This window comes from Canis lupus, chromosome 20, assembly GCF_003254725.2.
Source record: "Canis lupus dingo isolate Sandy chromosome 20, ASM325472v2, whole genome shotgun sequence".
NCBI classification, from domain to species: domain Eukaryota; kingdom Metazoa; phylum Chordata; class Mammalia; order Carnivora; family Canidae; genus Canis; species Canis lupus.
Window position 1 is genome coordinate 28,861,554 of NC_064262.1, and position 24,444 is coordinate 28,885,997.

At 42.2% G+C, this 24,444-nt stretch overlaps 1 protein-coding gene across 9 annotated transcripts in view; it reads left to right on the plus strand.

The window, feature by feature from the left end:
* The window catches only part of CADPS (calcium dependent secretion activator), a 460,562-nt gene that overhangs the window by 422,067 nt on the left and 14,051 nt on the right, over nt 1-24,444 (plus strand). The window lies entirely within an intron of this gene.

Sequence of the window (24,444 nt, forward strand, 5' to 3'; positions counted from 1 at the left end):
AGGAATCTGCTTTGGTCTCAAACCACCCGCCTCTTTCAGGCCAAAGCAGATGGGGCTGCCTAATTTAGCCAGATATTTTGCTTCAAGTTTCCACTGAATTTGCCAGTGTAGACCCGGCCAGAGTGCATGGAAGCTGACGTACTTGTCTCCGCGTGGCTCTAATTGTGCAGCCTACTTCTGTCTCGTGAAGCGTGAGCTCCTTCTGTCCAGGTTTTCGTATATTTTTAGTGCCAGCCCGAACATTAATGTTTTGGTCTACTATGGAATCCGTGTTTCTATATTTTTTCTGTGATTGTGTTCAGCAATTTACATTGAGTTTGTGTGTATGTGTGTGTGTGTGCGCGCGCGTGTGTTTTTGTTCCATAGCTAAGTGAGCTCATTGTTGGCAGCGCTCAGGATTCTGCAGCTTCTGACTTTTATATGCTTTGTCTTCCAGCTCATTTGCTTTCCTCGTGTGTTGAAAAGGCTCCTTTCTTTTTTTCTTTTCCAATCATCCCCTTTCTGTGCTCAATATCGCTCTTTCGTCTGCCTCACCTTTCCTCGAGAAAACCCTTCTTACTTTTTAATTCCCACCCGTCCTCTCTCTCTGAGATTAAAATGGAACTTATCTCTCATGTCAAATGTTTTATCACATTATATCAAGTGGCATGAATTAGAATCAAATAATCTTCCTGTGTACATCTTCTAGCATGACCCACATCCACTGAGAATGCCTCATACATGCATAAAGCTCACGAGCGGGTTCTCTCCTTCTCTGCATGCGTGCCTTTATGAAAGTACCGAGCCTAGAATGACCGGGGCACGATCACCCATCCGATAGGCATTGAAAACCGAGCCAGGCAGCACCCTCAGGTCTGCAGTTAGGAGTGGGGACGCTCTGCCCATCTCCACTGAATTAAATTCCAAACCACAAATTTTCAAGAAGCCTGTGGATTGTTCTTTTCAATGCCTAGGTTGCCTTTTTTTTTTTCCCTTTGATCAGTATCTTCTGATTCTCAGTTTTGTGTGGCCCTCGCGTGCGTGTGCGTTCCTGTGTGAGCGCGTGTGCAGATAACCTCATGTTCTCTGAAACTTGAAAACCTCTCGTACTGAATTGGATGTCTCCTCTGTAGCTTAGCCTGTCACTTCATCACAGATAACCCACCCTTCCGTCTTTCTTTTTTTTTTTTTTCAATTAAAATTACAAGGGTAAAAAAAAAATTTTTTTTTAAGGTAGCCTGGTTGAAGGCAGCGAGGCAAATTGTCCTCTTCCGTGGCTTTTTTTTTTTTTTTTTTTTAAGGGAGAGTGCAACTGAATTGTTATTCAAAAAGTAAGGGTAGAGCCTTGGGTAGCACAGATGGTAAAACTAGACCTGTCCGATCATGGAGGCACACAGTCAAATTCAAGCCCTCTGACTTTTAGTGTGAATTAGTAATGAAAAGACCTATTCACTAAGAATCTGTTCTTTCTGAGCAATCTTTCTGTTGCTCAGAAAGCAAATTATGTTTGGGGTCGTTCAAGAACTTGCAAGTATTTCTAGCCCCTTGTTGAATTACACTGACCAGCGTAAAATGGCATCAGCAACGCTGTGAGAATCCTCACAGTTTATTCTTGCATTGTCCTAATTATGTTTCCCGAGGGAGTCTTAGGTACACTCCCTGGAGTATCTGATTTTTAAAGACTTTACCATCACTATCATTCACTAAACATCACTCCCACCCCTGTGGCAAAAAATCTTTCAGTAGTTTATTTGGAGCGAACAAATTTCTTGCCATTTACTTTCTTATTTTCCAAATAACCTGCTCCCCTAATTTACAGAATATTGGTGCTAGGCAACCTAACGGATGTAGTGCAAAAAAAGTTATTGAATCTGTCATGGATTTAAAACATTTGTCATTTGAGAAACCCAGAGCTCCTCAAAAGCTTCATTACCATGCAGTCTCGGCAATTTAATTCAGTACTTACTGTTTTTCTATAATCTAGCAGCAAAACATCAGATTACCAACATGTTTGATTATTTGCGGCTTCTGTTTCATCAAGCATGGTGTTTATTTCTTTGCATATATGCTCTGCAAGGCTCTCGTGTCCCCTGAGCTAAACAGGGGATAGGACTATCGAGGCAGAAGGGTCTGTGAGACTGTCCCCTCTCAATTTCTTGCCACCCAGTGAACTTCTTTCAACACTTTCCCCTAGTGATTGTGATCCTGAGGCCTGTCTCTAAATAATTGGCAGAAATCTCTCAAGAAAAACTTGTTGATCTGAGAGGTTTCTCTTCCAAATTGTTGCATTTTGATAAATGGCAAAAATGAATAATAGAAAATTAGCATTCTGAACGGGGGAAAAATATATATCTCCGAGATTGTTTGCTGTTTGGGGGTTGTTGATTGTGACTGTGGTGTCAGTCCCTGGTTGTGACTTCCTGCTGGCATCTGCCACTCAGAGGCTTGTTCTCAGAGTTCCTGTTGTGTTTTCAGCTGTGTTTCAAAGTGTCAGTTTTATTTACCTGATACGTCCTTTCAGTTCTTGCTATTAAGTTTTGTTTGCCCCCTCTTTTATTTTTCCCCCCTTTCAAATGTACCTTGTAGAAAAGGCTGGATGGCATCCACGAGTGTTTGTATCTGAGAACATTTGTACTAATAGCTGGTCATTTAATGAGTGTCTCATCCGTTCTCACCGGGCCCCTCTCTGACGGCTCCCTCTGATCTAGCTTTCTCTCTGCCTTGTCATTGTACTTTTGGCTGGAATCGGGTGCTTGTGGGAGATTATCGGCATAGCATTTGGGGCTCTATATTTAATGTTCTGCATTTTTATCTATTTTATTATGTAACTTAAGAGCAGCTTTCCAAATTCATCTTCACCAACGGTTTTTTTTTTTTTTTTTTTTTTTTTTAAACAGGCCTTCTCTAGGTTTATTAAAGCAAGACATTCAGACAGAAGGTTGCCTAACCAGGTCTTTCTGAGGCAGTGAAAGTTTCCCTGTGTATTAATCATTGATTTACACTGTCCCTCTATAAAATACTATCAAGTTTTTTAGGCACATGCCTAAGGAATAGCTAACTGGTCCAAAATTAAGGGTTGATTAAAAAAGAATCCTCCAACTGCCTCCACTAGTATTTCCAATGTACAGCTGTACATTTCATCTGCATTTTTGTAATTTTTTCCTCAAAATAGGGCCTACCGTTGTAAACTGGTTTCAGTTGCTGCAAAATGACAGTTTAAGACATTTTAAAACAAGAGATTCAGAGATTTAAAGCAAGAGAATAATCCGATGTGTATAGTAATCATGAATTTAAATGATATTAAGGATGCCGAATTTTTAAAGGAGAACTGGATTGCTGTCAGACTCAGGTGGAAGCTTGGCCTCCTGAAAAATGATTGCTGACTTTTTAAAAGAAAATACAAAACATAGACATGAAATAATCTCCATATTCCTCAAGCAGCTGCTGAGGAGGAAAGCACAAACCCAAGAAATAGCTTGAAGACAGTGATTTAAAGCTTGAGTGTCCATAAATCATGCAGATGGCTTCCCCCCTCCCTTTCTCTGGTGATTAATTCAATATCTTCCCCAAAACAAAAACATGCTTTTTGAAATTAGAGATCAGATCATCAAGAGAAGCACCTAAGACTTCAAGGTCTAAACAAAAATTAATTTATTTTCTTTCCTCCTTGTACTTCTTGAAGACACAGACTGAGAAGAAAATCGGGATTAAAAGAGATGTGCTTAGGGTGAATTCATCTGCTTAAACCTCACAGGCTCGGAGATGAGTGATTAAAAAACCATCTCGAACTTGGATGGAATCCACATTGGTGGTAATGCCCGATCCGCACTGGCGTTCCTCAGGCCCCATGTCGCTGGGAGCCAGGCCCAGGGAACATTTGACTGGAGATGATACATGGATTATATAGGTCAATTATACACTTAATCTGCCTTCTGGAGGATTAAGTATTTGCAGATTGACTCTGCCTTTGGCTTCTCCGTGGCAGTTATCAGATCAGGAAAGGGCCCCTTTACCAAACCCGCCCCATAAGCACTTAATCAAGGCAGTGCGGTCAGGTTCGGATGGGGCTGCTGCTCTGTGTTCTTTGCCTTGCACAGATTTTAATTTGCTGTTCCATTATCAAATCGGGTATTTGTCCACTTTATGTGTCAGCACAATAATTGAGTGTGAATATTTCCCATTAAAGGGGTAATTTGAAAAATGAAACCTTTGCCTACTAAAATGTATTCACTATTTTTATATATGAAACCACAGATAACCTTATTTCAATAACCTTATTAAATTACAGAAGCACGACGCATGTGAACATATATCAATCCAACTAGGAATCCTCCCGCTGGAGGAAGTCAGTGCTGAAGAGGCTACAAGGAAGCATCATGTTGTTCTGTTCTATCTGTAAGGTGTATCGCCAACTGTCCGGGTGAGGGAGACTAGTCCCAAAAGTACAGTGTGGGGAGAGATGCATAAGACGCACCAGTCTAACAGGTTGTGGTTTGGGAGGGGGCTGATTAAAGAAAATCAAGGCAATACGGCATCTGGGCACTGAGTTAGTGAGTTCTCTCTTCTACAAGCAATAAGCAGGTGTGAGTGCCCCAGATGGGAGCGATGGTGTAGTGATCATGGGCCGTGCTTTGGAGCCTTCACACTTCACCCCTGATCCTTACAAGCTGGGTGACCTTCAACAAGGTATTTAATCTCTCAAAGCTTCAGCCGATTCATCCATGTAACAGAGATGGTAATAAGCAGAACCTCCTCGTGGAGTTGTTACGGGGGTGAAATGCTGCATACAAGCTGCAAGCATCAGGCTCCAGGCGAGCGCTTGGTAAGTGTTAGCTGCCGCCGCTGCCACCACCACCACCACCACCACCACCACCACCATCATTACCACCACATTGTCATCGCCATCCTCATCCCTGAAATGGACATGCTTTTCCCAGACCTCCTCTTTTCTTGTCGACCACAACTCCATATCTGTCCAAGTTGTTGTAAGAGTCTTGCTATCACTTTAAGATGCCAACCCCAAATTTCCTGAGCATTGTTGGATAGACAGCAGCCCGGTACCTTTTTACTTGCGGTAAAACATAGCTCTGAAACAGGCAAACAACGGCCAGAACTGGGGCTTTGAAGTGAGCCAGGTGCTTTGGAGAGAGCCAGATGGGAGTAGGGATCCTGGTTTTGCCATTGCTGAGCTGCTTTCAGGTGGACTATTTAGGCTCTCTGGGCCCTACTCAACCGTAAAGAAACTGACTTCTTACCATAGTTGTGAGGACTAAGTACCTTAATGTCTGGAGACCGGCATTGTCAGCCATTCAAAAGCCTTTTAGCATCCGCATTATCATCTCCTAGAATTATTTGTTCCTGCAAGTGATTTGGAATTGACCTAGACCTACCCCCTAAACAAAACCATAGTGTCTTCACACATTAATCATATTTGACCTTCTAAATGTGAGGAGTATTTTAGGAGATTGGGGAATGGCTGATACCTTTTATTATTGCAGATGCAATAAGTGGTCATTGTAGACATTTAGAAAATATAGCTAAGCAGGGGCACCTGGGTGGCTCAGGTGGTTAAGCATCCAGCTCTTGATTTCAGCTCAGGTCCTGATCTCAGGGTCGTAAGATCAAGCTTCATGTTGGGCTCCCAGCTGAGCGTGGAGCCTGCTTGAGATTCTCTCTCTCTTGCTCTGCCCCTCCCCCACTCCCTTGCATGCACACTCTCTCTAAAAAAAAAAAAGAAAGAAAAAAAAAGAAAGCAAAAATAAGAAAATGCTATGTCCACAGCACCCAGAGATTATTACTTGAGTGTTTATTCTTCGGGATCTTTTTCTATGTGCTTTTATACGTTATGTCTTTTTTTAACAAAATAAGCAGAAATTGCTTCTTTAAGCTAATGATTTCCATTTTCCATATCAATAGATGTTCATATAATGTGCTGTGCATATTCCGAATCCCCCACTTGTCCCCCAAATATTCTTGACATCTGGTTTGTGCAAGCCAGGGCCACATATCACATCTGGTGATGATGCTCTTTAAACTTCTTTTTACCAACACTGGCCCTTTTTTTGTGATCCTGACTTGTTAAAGGGACCGCCGTGCCAATTGTTCTGCAGACTGGAGGAGTTTATTACTAGCTAAACATAGAACTGATTTGAGGAGGGAAAAAAATCTAGCTGAATTCAACCAAGTAGTTCTTTTAGACATAATTAGTATCTCAGCATAATTCAACCAGGGTTTTTTTAAGCTGTTCTTTGTATGTAAGGAGAATTTTGAAGCTAGTTCTAAAAAACAAAAACAAAGCAGCAAAATATCCATAGAGGCCAGGGTACAAGCTGGCTATGTGAAGAGCTACAGGGATTTTATATGATGTATTAATGCACAGATATGTGAAACTGGATGGGTAAATCTGGGGTCCCTGGTCCGGTACTTTTTGTGTCATTGTGCCTTCTTTGGTGAAATCTCGGACTAGTAATTGATATATATGCCTCTAGACCATTAGGAAGGTTCCTTTGTTAATTCTGCTGGGATTTTCCCTGAGGTTATCAATCTGAAATTAAGCCCTCCAAATCAGTCAGATGCTGAGCTTTCAACACTCTTCAGATCAAATTTTAATTGAACTATGACCTTGTATATACTCCAGGAGAATATGACCTTGCATATACTCCAGTCTATAAGGACATCTTTTAGAATCCGTATGACTATATGTATTGGAACAGGAAAACAAATCTGAAACGTACCAGGGAAAGGAGACCCAATTGACTTTTTTCACCTAATTTTGAACTACAAAGTAAATTCGGACCATTAAGCCATGTCCTGAGCCATGCATTAGAGCTGTAGAGGAGTGTCATTTCCCAAGAAGATTGTAGAAACTAGACACAGAGTCAGAGGGAAATGAGAAGTAGAGGGGCAATCCCTCCCACCCACCTTGATTTGCATCATTATTATACTACCAGATACACACACGTGCATACATGTACACACATGATTGGGGTTTGAATTTTTAGAAATGAACCTCAGACCCAAGACCCTTCCAAGTGGGAAGTATAGAACAATCCAAGTTCATCTTCATGACTTTGCTCCTCCAGCACCCCCTCAAAGACCAATGTCTTCTAGATTTTCACCATGTAAATCTGCTAGAGGCAGATTTCTTCTTCTGTTAAGGTGAAGAAGACTTAGTCGAGCCCTTGTTGGGATGTTTGCAGTTTTAACAAAACATTTAGCTAAAAGAATAAAGCAGTAACAATAGAAGTTTTTGATCTTTGATACGATAGAAAAGGAACTCTATAAGGTGGGGGTGGATGGACAGAAGAGTGTTTCGATGCCTTTGATGCCCTGTTGCAATGAATCTCATATTCAGATATGAATTCTCTCTTGCCCCATGGTCTTTAGAATAACAAGTGATAACCCATCATTATTTTTCTTTTGGAGTCTCAGATATAGAAACAAAGTTATATTCTACATGGACATGGGAATGCGTCTCTCCACTCCTGATTTGAGGTTTCAGCAGTCCTGCATGTAGGAAAGAGAAGGGAGCATGGATAGATTTGGATTATTTGGATTAATTGTGTCAAATGGATTATCCAAAAGTAATTGCTTCTGCTTTTGTTAGCCTTACCCTTACAGATTTATATTTCAATGGCATGTCTTTGCGTAGTTCATTTCTAACCTAGCTGCTTCCTTGAAGCCATTCATAGAAATAGGTGTTATTGACTTTTCGGCAAACCTTATATAAAACCAGTCTTGAATTTTCTCTGGAGCTTGTGTGCAAGGAAGAGTTTTGCTAAGTGTCTTTATCAGAACAGCTTTCTGTGTTCCAGGAGACATTTGGTGAATACAGTTAATTTGTTTTCTTTTCCAGAGAAGAATGTTCCAATAATCATTCTAAGAAGCCAGGCTGATTGCTCTGTTATATTAAGGTCACAATATCCTTGCTAACATGACCCACACAATACTTTTGTGTCTTAGAAACGGGGTTTTTGGGTTTTTTTTCTTATGGCAGACGATGGCATGGAGGCAGTAAGCGACAGACTCTTACACACGCCACACATGTGCGCGCATGCGGGCACACACACACACAAACACACAGAGTAGCCAAGGCACATTTTGTGGAACAAATATTATCACATTGCGTCGTAAGATACGAAATGTACTAAAGCCTTAAATACTACCCGTTAATTAACGAGCTATTTTTCTCCCTGCTGGGCTCTGTAGAGGCTATCCTCAAAAGATTTCACTGGCACTTGATACCCAAAGTCATAGTCACTTGCTCTATTTTTTTTTTTTTAATGAATGAATTTAAAGTGTCACCTAGGTTCTTATTCTTCAAAGTGTGGTTCATGGACCTTCAGCATCAGCCTCACCTGGGAACTTACAAGAGATGCAGAATCGCAGCCCTAACCCTAGCCCAAAGAAATCTGAATCTGCATTTTAGCAAGACCCTTTGTGGATTCACATGGCATGTTAAAGTTTGAGAGGTACTGGGGAAGATCAGTGATGTTCTATCTTATTTGCCCACGACGCACAGTAAGAAACATTGCAACCCAGTATGTGTACACATACACACACACAATAGTTTATGAAATAACATTTACCCTCTGCGTGATGCCATCTGACATTTTCTATTTCATCTTTCAAAATTGTTGATGGTAACCAACAAAATGATTTTATCACATACTAATAGGTTATAACCTTTAGTTTTAAAAACACACCTAGAACCATGTTTCTCACCCTTGGCAATAGTGGCATTTTGAGGCATGTGATTCTTTGTTGTGGGTCCTAGTCTGTGTACTGAAGAACGTTGAGCAGCATCCCAGCTTCCACCCACTAGATGCCAGTAGCAACCCCCTCTCAGTTGTAATGACCAAAAATGTCTCCAGAGGTGGCCAAATGTTGCAGGGGTTGGGAGGTGGATGCAAAGAGGCTAGGGAGTAGGAGAGGGAATCGCCCCTCTCTGAGAAACAGTTATCTAGATGAACCAGAAAAGAAGTCAATATCCTATGTGTACAAGGGAGCCCTACCTCTACTGCATGTCAGATGTCCGTCTGCCACCACCACCACACACAGAATGAATATATTATAGTAACAACAATAACAAAGCATCCATTTGTCAATCTGGGAGTTTGCTTGGGGGCTGTGCCAGTCTCAGAAGCAGATTATGTTTGGGGGGCTTCCTGCAAGTACAGGAAGAGCTGTGAGCCATCCACAACTCTTCACCCCTCCTACTGTCTCCCCCAGAATAGTCCACTCAGAGCTGGCAGAGGGATCTGGAGCAGTGTGTTAGATCAGCAGTACAGATTTCCGCTTTGGCCTCCCTAATTGCTTTTCTTTTCTTTTCTTCTTATAATTCCACCCAGACCTCAGTTTAAAAAAAAAAAAAAAAGACAGAGAGAGAGAGAGAGAGAAAGAAAGAAAAAAAAGTCATTGCTTCCACCAGGTGGCTACAAGTTATTTTTGTGTGTCCAAAAACCTGAAAAGAAAGCTCAACTTGAATACTTCATTCATTCCAAATTCCCAATTGAGAAGAGAACAGTTAATAGCCTCTTATTCTTCTGTTAAACTCCTGCCAAGTAAAAAAACAAAACAAAACAAAACAAAACAAAACAAAAAAAAAAACCAAAAACAACAAAAAAAATAATAAACTCCTGCCAAGTGAATAAAAATCCAGTTAATAGAGTATGGTGATTCACCTCCTATATGAATATTCCTGTATCAGAAGGCTCACAGAGCTAGTGTCCCTTGCCATATTAGTTTCCCTTGACTGCCTTTGGCAAAATTTTTTACTCCAACTATCCATACATATTGGTACAGTACCCATTATACCAACAAACCTCCAGATCTTGCCCAGGATGGGAATATTACTACCAGATCTATATGCCAACCAGGATATAAAAGCCCCTCTTATTTTTTTGTGTAAAAAGAATTTAAGAACAAATAGTATGCAAAATAAGAAAAGTTAAATTCATGAGTTTTATCGTGAAATTCTTGAAGTCACTTTTTAAGAATGATAATTGTTACTCCTTTTTGTCCACAAATTCATTATTTGGTCGAGAAAACTATCCCATTAAAGAGGAAAAAAAAAAACAGTTCTTAGATGCCTCACTAGTTTTGGGAATGCTACATCAATGTTACTCATTCACAGGTGATTTTACCCCACAGAGAATATTCAGCATTTTCTGGAGACATTCTGCTCTCACAAATGGGAAGGTGCTGTTAGCATCGAGTGGGGAGAGGTGAGGGATGCTTCTAAACATCCTACAATGCACAAGACAGCCCCAGACAACACAGAATTACCCAACTCAAAATGCCAGTAGTGTGGAGGTTAAGAAGTCCTACTATAGGTGATACCTCCACCTACACAAATCCTTTGTCTTTTAATGACAGGGGCTATTTGAGTTCAAATTTCGGTATACCTCATGAGCGGTATCTGTGGGTCATTATCAAGAATGCTTGGAAGATATCTCAGAAACTAGTTTCAAAAATCCTTTTCATAAGGCACCTACTGGCTCAGTCAGATGAGCATGTAACTCTTGATCCAGGGTCGAGCCCCTGGATCAAGCCCCATATTGGGTGTAGAGATTACTAAAAATAAATAAATTCTAAAAATTCCTTTTCACAAGAATTAACCAGGGGTCTAAACAATAAAAGCTAAGGAATCCTTAGCATCTACCTTTCTCAGCTTGAACTTAACACTTACCATATATAGTTTCTAGGGCATGCCCATACTTCCATGGAAACTCCAATCTTGTCAGTTAAATGAATCGAGACAGCTTCCTTATATTGGAAGGTGTCCCTTGAAGTTTTTAAGGGACTGGCTCTTTTATATCAGGCCTTCAGAGCATAGGCTTTGCAATGAGACATCCCCAAGGTCAGGGTCTGGGTCTGGCACTTACTATCTGTGTGAGTTTGGGTAGCTTCCTTACTCTTACCAAACCTCAATTTCCTCCTCTGTAAAACTGAAGATAAACAGTACCTGGCTGTTTGGATTAAGAGGACTGAGTGAGACAATGCCTATAAAGCATAAACCACAGTCTTGGAGCATGGAAATGATTCCACAAATGTCTCTTCTTGTTCTCTCCATCCGTAGTGTTGCTAATATAAAAACCAACACACACCCTTGCCTGATGCTAAGGTAGGCTTTGCAGCAGAGAAAAAAGGTAGTGATATATTACAAGCCAACAGGAATATTAAAAGCCAGGGATAAAAAGCTCAGAAAATGTGATGGCAAGTAACAAAGAACCTAGTTGTGCCACTAGATCCCTAAAGATTTTCTAAAGTAGAGCAAAATCCCAACGGGATTGGGCCTCAGAGGAGGCAGCACTGAGCTGGATCTAGACATCTGGGATTTGGGAAGGAGATAGAGGATGCTATGCTCAGGCTCAAGGAAGGAGACATTACTCATCTGGGAGTGTTTCTGACTTACCCACACCACGTTTTTGTTAGTCTTAGAGCTTCTTTTTTGGAGAGGTCATTTCAGAATTTAGACAAAGCTTGGCTTCACCCAGGTTATGATGACTCCCACCAAGGCATCCAGATATTTGTTTTGTAGGGCATTAGCCACTCCATCACCTTAAGAGTTGAATTCTTTTTATATTAATATGAGTTTTTCTATTTTTTAATGTATACTAGGTTAAGACCTAGGATATGCATCAGAAGTATGTGGGTTTTTTTTTTTTTAATACACTCACCCCAGCTGTATACCAAAAATTCTAAGTCCATAAATCTAAGATAGGGCTCAGACATCCAGTTTTTTGTTTTTGTTTTTGTTTTTTTTTTTGAGCCCGAGGATTTCATCTGATCAAGAACCATTAATTTAAAGCAGTGATTCTCGGGCAGCCCCGGTGGTGCAGCGGTTTAGCGCCGCCTGCAGCCCAGGGTGTGATCCTGGAGACCCGGGATCGAGTCCCACATCAGGCTCCCTGCATGGTGCCTGCTTCTCCCTCTGCCTGTGTCTCTGCCTCTCTCTCTCTAGCTGTGTCTCTATGAATAAATAAATAAAATCTTTAAAAAAAATAAAAATAAAAAATAAAGCAGTGATTCTCCACTGTGGGTGGTTCTGTCACCCAGGGTATATTCGGAAATGTCTAGAGACACTTTGGCTATCACAACCTGGGTAGAAGGTAGATGTTACTGACATCTAATAGGTAGATGGTGAACATTCTACACTGTACAGGACAGCCCCCTGCCACAAAGAATTATTTGGCCCCAAATGTCAATAGTGGTAAGGTTAATGAGTTCTGATGTAGGAGAAAAAAGATACTGAAAGACATGTTTATTTCTATTAGTTCTATCAATATCTTTTGTATTTTGTGTCCTACCAAACAACTTCACAACCTTTTTTTTTTTAATTTTTATTTATTTATGATAGTCACACAGAGAGAGAGAGAGAGAGAGGCAGAGACTTAGGCAGAGGGAGAAGCAGGCTCCATGCACCGGGAGCCCAATGTGGGATTTGATCCTGGGTCTCCAGGATCGCGCCCTGGGCCAAAGGCAGGCGCTAAACCACTGCGCCACCCAGGGATCCCCACTTCACAACCTTTTAAAAAGAAATTTCTACAGCAACAGTACACAGGGATAGGACAAGCTACTATGATTTCCATTTTTATTTTTTATTTTTTTAAAAATTTTATTTATTTATTCATAGAGACACAGAGAGAGAGAGGCAGAGGAACAGGCAGAGGGAGAAGCAGGCTCCATGCAGGGAGCCCAATGCGGGACTCGATCCAGGGTCCCCAGGATCACACCCCAGGCTGCAGGCGGCGCTAAACCGCTGCACCACCGGGCTGCCCCTATTTCCATTTTTAAAACAAGAACCCAACATCCAGAAAGGATTTACCCAGGACCTCAAGACTCCAAGGGTCCCGAAACTATTTCCATTCCCAACCTCTGAGAGCAGTGAAATTGTCTCTGTCATTGACCATGGCATCCGCAGTGTGTGGCATACAGAAGCCCTCGGTAACTCTTTATTAAACAGGTACGGGTGAGTCCTGAGTCCCCAGGTAGGATCTTGTTTACTTCATCGTTTCCAATTCTAAATCTAAAAATACTAATCAAGGCCGTTAAATATGTCACTCTGAATGTTGATACTTTTCACCTGATTTTTCTAGAAGCTTTGAATATATAATGTTCTGGTTAATTTAATGAGGAATGAGTTGTTTGGGCCCATTTGATTTTTTGGTTAATTTGGAGATTCATTGGAACGCCATTTCTGTGCCTTTTTTGACACAGTCTAATTCTCTCGGTCAAGCTCTTTCAGGGCCCTGACTTTACCCTACTTAATCCCAAGTGTCACTAGCCAGTCATGAAAATGTAGAAGAGTGAATTATCCAGACTTGCACCACTAATAACTTCCCAGACTCTAAATACAGTGCTCTTTTTGCATACCCCAGTCCTCAGGAAGATGGAACTGAAATGTTGATTAGCCCAAAGCACATCTGAAAGCTGATCTCTTGATTTAATCCCAAAGTGAATTTATACAGGGAAGAAAAAGGGCAGCTTTCTCGTAAAAGATAAATGCAAACACGGGGAACAAGTCCAATTAGTTGAGGGTTTCAATAAATAGCTGTTTAATAGCAATGATGATCAATTATTTATATATATATATCCCATCTTACAGCTATGGGGGCTAATGAGAGCCAATATATATTGGGTACTCTCTATGTGCCAGGTACCATTCTAGATACTCAAATGTAATAATTCACATGATTCTCATAACTTCCTTGGGAGGTAGGTTTATACAGATAAAGAAGTTGAGTCAGTGAAAGATAAATTGACTTCACTTAATACAGAAACCTGGGAAGTGATCCATTCTAGATCAAACTCCTATCTTTCCGATGCAGAGTAGACACCTATCCATAATGTCTTAGAGGGAAAAGAAAACCCTACAGGATTCAAGTATATGCCTTGAAAGCTCTGCTCCACTGAGTGCTCTCTTCCCCAAATTCATCCACTGAGAGAGGCTCATATAAGAGAGCCACTATTCCTGCATGAAACCAAGGCAGAAATTGCAATTTCTTGATCCCTGGTAGAAAGTGGCTTGTGAGTCATGGCTTGTCCATTAACAATGAGGGGAGTCACGAAGCTAACCAGACAGACCCCCAAACAAACATTCGCCTCTGACAGCGCAGGCACCCTCCTGAATGGGAGGGCACTGTCAGCTTGAGTTCCATGAACACCAGCAGAACCTAGCCCTGGATGTGAGAGATCCAGGAAGTGCTACTGTACCCACTTCAGGGTGAAACCCCATCCTCAGCAGAGAGGGACCACAGCACAGTGGGAAATCTTGCATACCATATGTGCTGCAAAAACCACATCTACCTAGGCCCAACTGAGGGGTGGGTTTCGGTTGTCAGTCTGTATCTCCCTCTGTGTTCTGTCTAAGATCTTTTATCCCATAAGAATAAAGTTTTGTGGTATATTTGGGGCAGAGGGAATGATGGTAACACAATACCATTACATCCCAGACAGTTGATAAATGGTTTAGGGTAGCAGCTTAAGTGCCTTAAGCAAAGCTTGACACAGTGGTATTATTAGACAACAATGGCCAAGACTTTCCAGTGAGGCCTGTTGACTCTTTTAATCTACCCACATAGCTAAGTTTTCAATGGCACTATGAGGTTTCACAGATCAACAGTGCCTTACAGGAGGGGAAAAGTAGTCCAAAATTACAGAATAACGTGGTTATACAATCTGTGCATAATACAAATGCAGTTGCAACTAAATCATTACATGGTTATTATCCAATAATGCCTCAAGTGTCAGCAATGTGAAAATTTGTGATCAGGTATTACGGAAGTCCTTCCTTGATTTATTTCCAGCCAAAGCTTACAATAAACAATGTGACAAGTGATGACAGAAGAAGGAGGGAGGGAGGGAGGGAGGGAGAGAAGGAGGGACAGAGGAGGGAAGGAATGAAGGAAGGAAGGAAGGAAGGAAGGAAGGAAGGAAGGAAGGAAGGAAGGAAGGAAAGAAGGAGTGAGCAAGAGTTGTTTTTTCATCTTGAAGCTTTAAAGAGCTTACCAGAGAGATTGTCAGCCTTAGCCAATCCTTGAAAGTGGCAAATCCTTTGGCCAGTGGAAAGTGGTCTCTGCATTGTTTCTAAAGAGTTTGTTTATTCAAAATATGTCTGCTTTTGGCATTCAGGTTCGAAGTGAGTGGGGGCTCAGGGATATTGGCTGAGGTCAGCTCTGTGCACTGGTTAATGAAGCTGGCTCCTGCCTCTGGCTTCTGAACACCACCAAATAGTCACGACCGACCGAGGGATAGGGACGTGGACCTAAGGGAATTCTTTTAAAGGCTCCCCACTTAGCTGACAGAGAATTAAAGAAGTGGAGGCCTGTTTGCATTTGTTGGTGTACATTAGAAATGAATTTGGGCATTGAGCTTTTAAAGAACTCACTAACGGCAAGATGCACAAAGAAATGCTATTATGTATTTAGCACAGTCTTTGTAAGCTTGGCCAGGCAAGGGGGTTTATCGAAAGAAATATGTAAATAACACAACCTGCTTTACAAAAGAAAAGAGAACAAAATTAATCCAAGACATCCGTGGCATAATACTATTTTCTGCCCTCGGCTTTTCTTTTTATAACTTGAGACATGCAGCCTAACAGTTCAGCACAAACAGTAGCACACTCAAAGAAGAAAAAAAAAAAACAAAAAACAAAAAACAAAAACAAACCCAGACCTGGGGCATCCCCTCAGTCCTTAGGAAAAAAACTCCAAATGAGTCGTCAGGCTCACGTACAATATTATTATTAAATCTAACATGATCGTAGCCAAATCGTTGGCTTGGGCACAATCCCCCAATCACCCCTCCTTTTTGGGGAAAAAGGGGGAAGTGTTGGGAGGGGTGGGGGAACCAAGCCAATCAAAGTTAAAATAAAGTCTCTTTCTAGCAAGACTACTGTCTATAACATGTTGTTCCTTATAGAAAGTGGGATATGGTGGCATTTGCTTGATTAACTTGCTCGACAAAAGTGACAGCTGCTGTGGGTGCATGCGGATAAGCTGCACGACGCAGTTCCGCCTTTGTACATCTGTCAGCAAAAAGGGAAGAAAAAAGAGTGAAAAGAGACAAATTGGTCCCAAAAGACACTCCATTCAACTTAGGAGGTTTGCCCCATTCAGGCGCTTGCTGTGCGCCTCAAGTACTGAGAGCTTATTCAATTTCATTCACTCTTTCGAATGAACCCACAAGTGTTTAATTTCTTATTCCGTCGCCTCAAAAAGGTGGGGGGGGGTGGAGAAGGAGGAGGGCACCTTGGGGACGGGAAGCATTAATGGCAAGGCAGGGTGATCCTGGCCGCACACATTAACTCATGGCTAATTTAGGGTTTAACTCTATGTGCTCAGGCCCTAGACCCATCTGAATATTTCAGTGGGAGACCTGACGCAGACTTCTCGTGTCCTGGCTGGTAGATCCGAAACCATCTAGCTCTCAAGGGCACCCAGCAAGGTCGAGTGTGTGTCTTGCATAAGGACAGTGGCCTGAGGTTTATGCTTTTACCAGGGATGGGGGGGTGGGGGCAGGCTCCCCAGGCTAAGGTTTGGGTAAGTGATCTGGCAAATGTGGAGTTTTTTTTTTTTTTTCCCTCCCAGAAAGAGAAAAAAAAAAAATTAGAGTCACACGCAGTGAGAAGTAGTAAGAGGGGAATATGGTTTCCAGAGATTAAAAATAAAGCAAGAGGAAAGGGCGCCATTGGGAGGCAGAGCCCAGCTGCACATGGGGAAAACACATGTTAACTTTTAAAAAGCAGCACTTTGTCTTTCTCTTCCTTGTCCCGGAGCCCCGGCATCAGAACCTGTTTTCTGGCCTCCTTTGCGGGGGCAGTCGCTCTGCGCACACAAACGTTTCCTCCTGGGAGTTTAAGGGGACTTTGCCATTCCAACCTGTGCTGCCTTGCTCCTGCCATCTCCTCTCCTGCCCCCTCTGCAGGCCGGCCTGCCCCCTCTGTGAAAGCCAGCGCTCCCCTCCAGCTCCCAGGCCGGCAGTCCCGGCCCTGCCCCTGCCCTGCTCCTGAGCCTGCTTCAGTGACTGCTTTTTTAGAGACCACTCAGTGCCATCCCTGGCACATAAGAAGATCCTACCCTTTCAATATGAGAAATCACTTCCCCAAGAGCCTGGGTTCACTAAGTAGACATAGGTCTAATTTTTTAATTGTTTAGAGGACTTCGGAAAAGGGTTCTGGACCCAGTTATAATTGTTAGCGTTTGTTGTCTTGGAATCTTGGAGCTTTGGACAGTGCCTCTGGGACGCTGTCTCAGTATCCTTTTCTTTCTTATCTGCTTGGAAAGTAGCTGTGTGGTGTGACCTAGAGCATTCCATTTACCAATTTACCTGAACGTTTTCCGCGTCATAGCTTGGAAATTAGGCGAATATAAAGACATGCTCCTTTATACTGGGAGTAATGATTACAACTTCAGTCCAGGAAGACAACTCCCTAAAGTCAGTGCAAATTTTTCTGCATAAGAACTTCAACTTTGACTCACAAAACTCTCATGATTCATGACTCTAGAAAGTTTAATATGTGCAAATTATGAAATTGCCCCTAATGTGATTAACCAGCCCTGTTTTAAAATGACAAAGTTGGCACTCCACTTTATCTTTCCGTTCTGTACATGAGTTACAATCCTTATTTTAGAGTATGATTTCTATAATCATTTCTATATGGTATGCAAATTTCTTATTCGGTTGCTTACGTCAATCTGCTTGCAAATTAATGCATTTAACTCTAAATGCACTTCCCGTACCTAAGAAGCAATCAAGGAGTGGGCAGATGCTGTTCGTGAATAATCTGAATTCAGTTCATAGGATGAATCCCTCTCCTACTTCTAAAGTCCTCGTATACGTATCAGAGAATAGTTTTCAGATAAATTATTCACAATTCTCACATGGATAATGGGGGGTGGGATGTGCCACCAAAACCAGAATTTCGTTTTTGACATAATTGAGCTTTAAGGGATTGAGATGACTTTGGAAGTGTGAATTTGGATTATAACTATACATTTTCTCAAAACAGTCGGTTCCTTTGAGAGGACAGAAGCTAAAGGCATGGGGGTCCATTTTCTCAGTGCGCGGAGAGGCCCAGGAATAAATCGTCAACATATCCACAGAAAAATAGGCCCCAGAACAAGGTATTGTTAACCGTGGTCAGTTTGTTAATGCCCAAACTGCACACCTGCCCTGGGCGGCCCAGGTGGCAAACTGGTTAGGAGCCTGTTGGGGCTGAATCACATTCGGCTCATTATTGACATCTCTTCGAGAAAGAAAGAGTCCAGGTACATAAGACAGCTGTTCCTTTTCTCTTGAATATCGCAGTTTTCCAGTCCTCTTGCTCAAAGTTAGGGCATCAGACTTTGGTAGTTGCTGAAAACTTGTCTAGGAACAGAAGTTGGAAACTCGAGTTTGTCCCGGTTTGCTGTGATGCGTCCCGCTGATCAACCAGGAGGTACTGCAACAGCTGCTGCCTGGCCCATTGTTCCATCTTTCATGCGGGGTTTGACCACTAGTGACATTTTTACTCAGCTACTAAGAGGACCAGCAGTTTGAGAAGTCATGTTGCATACAGGCAAGCACAGATCTAATTTTGATACTTAAATTGGATTCTCTCTTGCAGGGCAGCAGGGCTTTGGAGGCTAATCAAAAGAGGGGGAAAGGGTATATTTTGCATGAGGGTGCCTGCAGTTCAAAGGCGGGAGAATTTTGCAGGCAGGTATGCCTCACTCCTCAGCTTGCTTTATATTAAATAGGCCATGGAGCTATAGAAAATATTATTTACTTAGGGAGATGGGAGATCTCTGGAGAGTCAGAAGCAGGAGAAATATAATGAAAATTAATAGCCAAGGTATTACTTATGGCTTATTACATTTCCTTTTCTCTCTTTTTCATAGAGAATGAATTCATACAAATCCATGCTATAGAAATGTAAAATGGAATTTAAAAAGTAACTATTTCTTGAGGCTGTTAAGAGAATTAAGTGCATTTAATTCATTTTTTAAAAAGATTTTATTTATTTATTCATGAGAGACACGGGGTGGGGTGGGGAGAGAGAGAGAGAGAGAGAGAGAGAGAGAGAGAGGGAGAGGCAGAGACACAGGCAGAGGGAGAAGCAGGCTCCATGCAGGGAGCCTGACATGGGACTCGATCCCGGGTCTCCAGGATCACACCCTGGGCCGAAGGCAGGGTCTTAACTGCTGAGCCACCCAGGGATCCCGCAAGTGAGTTTAATTCATATAAACTACTTAGAACAGTGCCTGGCATGTACGTGCTCAGTAGACATTTCCTATTATTAATTTTTTAATAGCAATGTCATTACAGAGCATCTTTCCAAAGTGGGTTCAATAGAACATAAGTAATCTGAAAGATATTAGTAGGTGGGTGATAGAAAGTGGTTTTTTAGTCAAATATGTTTGGAAAATAGGAACCAGAGTTAATGCGTTTCTTTTCTTTACTGCAGGACTTATCTGAGCGCTTAGTTTGTTATGTAACCCCGTGACTTGGAATCGCCAACAGCATTTAGACAGAGGATAGAGCATGTGTGTATGTATTCGCAGACACAGTCACAGGCCAGTGAAAAATGCAACCCTGGAAACACTTATGCCAGTATCACTTGTATTTCCTTTTGAAATTTTGCAGTTAACTCCCTCTAGATAGTCTTTTTTGTCTAGAGTTAGCTCCACTGGTTATGATAAAATGGCAAACGTTCCCCAGTGAGAGTCTCTAGTTCTCCTCCTCCCAAACTTCGGAGCTGATAGTTAGAGGCCCAAGTGGGGCACACGACTTTCTCTGCAGCTGGGAGGCCGCCGGCCTTTGGTGCACACGTGTTCTTTTCTTTTGACTGGGCATTGTTCTGTGTCTTCATAATGTTTTTGAACGCATCCCACAGCCTCAAACCCATAAACTTCAGAATCTCCTTGGATTCAGAAGGTGAAAGGCCCTTACTCAAAATTTCAAAACAAGTTCTTGTCCTGGACAAAGAGAGGAGTGGCCTCTATCTGGAGCTTTCCAGTCCAAGTATGTGTCACCGTTGAAATAAATAAAAAGATAGAGACTCTCTGGATTGGTCGAGCTGGGCTGGGAGCCCTGCGATAAGAGGTCACTGGTGTGAGTTACTATGGTAATTGAGCACGATCAGGAACACTTTTGCTCTCATGAGCATTAAAGCACATAATAATAGGCAAACAACAGTGGTTAAAGCAAGCAGGTAGGATTACTATGTTCTTTTGTCAGAAGTATATAATGTCTTGTAGTCAGTTTTAAAGACTTCTCAACCCCCAAATCCACCCCACCATCACCTGCTGAGTAATTTTGTATGCTTAATCTCCTGCCCTCAACGCGAAGATCTCTGCTAATTTGAGGCAAATGGGTATTTCTGACATTAAATAGGGCAGCAAGGAAGCTCTGACCTAGAAAACCCGCATTCTGAAGCGGCGAGAAAAATATTCTTTCAACAATTTTTGTTAAGACTCTTTTGAATGAAGGGGGGGTGTGTGTGGAAAACCGCTTTCACTGCAACGGGAGGTTGCAACCTCCCAAGGAAGGGGGTTTTTTTGGTTGTTGGGTTTTTTTTTTTTTTTTTCAGAACAAGAAAAAAAGAAAGAAAAAAGAAAGAAAGAGAAACTTGCAGAGCATCCCCGCTCTCAACTTCCCCCATAAAACTTGTCACTTCGCATTGCCATCCGCTACCGCAACAATAATCACTCTGTGCCTATTGCTAATTGCAAGCACAGCTGAGGCCCAGCGGGGGGCCCTTGCACAGTCTCAGGCCTTTATACGAGGCTCAATCTGTTGTATGGCACTTGTTCACACACAAAAAAACTACCAGCAAAGGCAGAAAGAGGCAGAGTCACAGGTTCCTTGTAATCCCTCCGCCTCCCCGCTGACAGCCCAGCCCTAGAAGCATTCCTGGTTTTGTCCTCCTCTTTACAAAATCTGGAGTGACCTTAAGCTACTAGCATGTCAGCTTTTGAATGTCGAGTTGCCGGCTTCTTCAGGTGCATTAAGGAGCGGGGGGGGGCTACATCTGGCTTCTGCGTGTCTGTTTGCAGCACCCCTGGGGCGAGCTGTGGCTTCCTGTAACATGTAAAATATGAGTGTGAACTCAGGGTTCATGGCAAGGAACAGGAGGTCATGCCTTCATTCAGTTCTAAGGAAAGAAACTGGGAGTTTGCAGATGTTTTTCTGTATGTGTAATGACACCACCCCCCTCCCCAGCCACCGAGCAACCGAGCGCCGTTTTTTGATAAAATGTGCCACAATCAGTGTGCTACTTGCAGATTTATTCATATCAATTTTTGCAATTTATATATTCAGAGACAAGATTGCTATTTCGGCAACTTTATGTTGGATGCCGTACGTTTGCGTCTAGAGAACGAGGGAGAGAAGTATGGGGCGGGGAGGGTGGGCACAGAAAGAAAAGAAATTAAGTCTGTTCCTCGGGCCACCAGCTGGGGCGTTGTCAAGGAGACAAAGCATCGGACAGGAGGGTCTGTGTCCCCCTTTTGCCCAGCGGTCACTTCCTGCCCAGGCCTGGAGGTGGGAAATCTATTGCTTCTGGCCCAGAAGAAGGCCCATGAATGTTGCTGTGAGGACAGAAGGAGAGTTGAAGCTGGCAGAGAAAATCCCTTCAGTAGACAAGGCTCAGGCCACCTGAAGAAAGGCCCTCCATCCTCCCTCCAGGTTCAAGACCAGGTAGGCCCAAGGACACCCATGGCCTGGGCCTCCATCTGGGCTTGGCAGCGGGCGTCTCGCCCCTCCGGTCCACCTTGCCACCCTCCTGTGCAGGTCCCACTTACAGAAATTTCTGTTCCCAGCCCAAAGCCTCAAACTGTATTTTCACCAATGAAAGACATTGGTGGAGCAAACCTAGAGATTAATCCTCCTTAGCCTGGGGAATAAACGCTCCTCAGTGGGGCAGGGTTAATTGCCGAGCTTGGTGCAAAGATCATTTTGAGGCATTTAAGAAATACATGATTTTTATTAGTACAACTGTTCCATGCAGGAGTTATTTCTCAGCAAAGGGCAAAAGCTTTGCCTGCCTTGCATTATTAGCCTAATTCTACTTAATTGTTTCCTAAAATAAGGGCTTCCCAAACACACATTCCAAACCTTAATAAGTCTGTTGTGCTGGGAGTGATTCTGGATGGGGCAGCTGCTGCCCTTTTGGGCAGAGGAACTCGGATCTCAGGGCTGAATGCTGCTTGATCAAACCTGTACTTGGAAAATCAGGGGTGGGGAGGTGTGTCAGGGGCGGGGGAGTCTCTGTGAAAACCTAGGAGGTGACGTGTCACGCAGTGTGAAAAATGCATCTTTTTTTGTTGTTTGGACCCAAGCCTCTCTGAGGATTCTTAGTTCTCGTCTCTGGGCTTCATTTAATTCTATTTCACAGATTTAGAAATGTTGGCCCCGTGGCATGTTTTAAATAAACCAAATAAATGACTGAGCAAATGCTACCAGATTTGTTCTTTGTTCTTCGCCGTCTCAAAACTCGGCCTTGAGAAATTGTCTCAGTCCTGGTATTAAGCGAAATGCCCATGTTCTTCTCACAAAGAATTTTTTGGCTTTTTGTCAAACATGGTTGGGTGTTCGGATTAGAATCTTTATATTGTTACAAATCTAAGCTTTCTTAAGGAAAGTTTCCTTTTCAGTATAGGAAGTGGTTTTTTTTTTCATTTCCCATGTTTTTGTTTTCATTGTGGCAAAATAATCATAATATAAAATTTGCCATGTTAACCATTTCAACGTGTACAATTAAGTCACGTTAGGTACATTCACACTGTTGGTGCGGCCAGTATCCACAACTCTTTTCCCTCTTGCAAAATGGAAACTCTGTACCAATTAAACAATAACTCCCCACTTCCTTCTCCCTAGCCTCTGGCAACCAACATTCTGTTTTCTGTTTCTATGAATTTGACTATTCTAGATCTCTCATTTAAATGGAATCATACAGTATTGGTCCTTCGGCCCTTGCCTTATTTTACTTAGCATCGTGGCCTCAAGACTCCTCCATGTTGTAGCATATGACAGTATTTCCTGTTTTTTTGAGGCTGAATAATATTCCACAGTGGTTATGTATCACTTTCTGTTTATCCATTCCTCTGTCAGAGGACCCTTGTATTGCTTTCATCTTTTGTCTTAGAATTATTATGAAAAAAAAAGAATTATTATGAATAATGCTAATATGAAGATGGGTGTGCAAATATCTCTTCGAGATCTTGCTTTCAACCTTTTGGTGTCTATACTAAAAAGTAGACTTGCTAGATCTTTTCATAATAGCACTTCCTAAAGGTTGTGGAACTAGTAGAATAGTGGTATGTGCAGTTGAGTTGAGCTAGTACTCACAATTGAAAATTCACATTAGTGCCTCTGCTTTCCCATCATATATATGCCTTCCTAGCATCAGATAAATATCTGTGTGTTGATCTTTGGCTTTAGTTTTCTCATTCAGGGAGGGTAAACTATTTCCAGCAATATCTTACAAGTATTAGGAAAGAAAACCGTTCAGAGACCATCACATCTGCTTGCAGGCAACCACCTGCCATACTGAGACATGGGATTGGGCAGGATTCGCAGTCCCATTCTTTCAAAAGCAACAAACTCATTTCCAGTCTGGCTTTGGCAAGCTTGGATAATTTACAGAGATTGCCAACAAGTTAATCAAACCATTTTTTAAAAAAGAATGTCTTCCAGAGGGAGACCCCTGTATAGTCCGTGTAAGCTTGTCTTTGAATTAAACTCTCCTGCTTGATTAGCTTTCAGAAAGGATCCTTCAGGACTCTAACTTTCCTTGAATTTTCTCCTCTGCAAGTAATAGTGACAGACCTGACTTGGGTAAGAAGGAGGCAATGCATTAAGTCAGGATCCAAGTATGGATTTATCATTTTGAACGTTGAAATGTCAGTGCTAAAGACACTTGTGTCGGATATTTCTGTACATTTCAGGACTAGAGTTCAAATCTGGTCTTAATTAGATAACTGCTTATTTTATTTTAAATATTTTATTTATTTATTCATGAGAGACACACAGAGAGAGAGGCAGAGACACAGGCAGAGGGAGAAGCAGACTGCCTGCGGGGAGCCCGATGTGGGACTTGATCCATAGACTCTGGGATCATGCCCCGAGCCAAAGGCAGATGCTCAATGGCTGAGCCACCCAGGTGTCCCAATAACTGCTTATTTTAATAAAAGAAGTGTAAGTTAGACCCTTTCAGAGGAAGCTAAAATAATATTGCTCCCAAATGCTAAATTCTATCCATGTTCTTGTAGTAGAATCAACCGTCTCAAGCAGCAACAACTTAAGTTAAAAAAATCATTTCATTTATGCTATGTCTTCCTTATGGGAAGCCACTAAAAGCAAAAGAGTAGGGGAATGCTCTCAGCACCAGGTTGTAGGTGAATATGGTTGCTGGCCCCTCTTGATGTCCCCATGAGGGGACATCTGACAGCATCAGATTTTCAGGGGTGGAATCTGGAG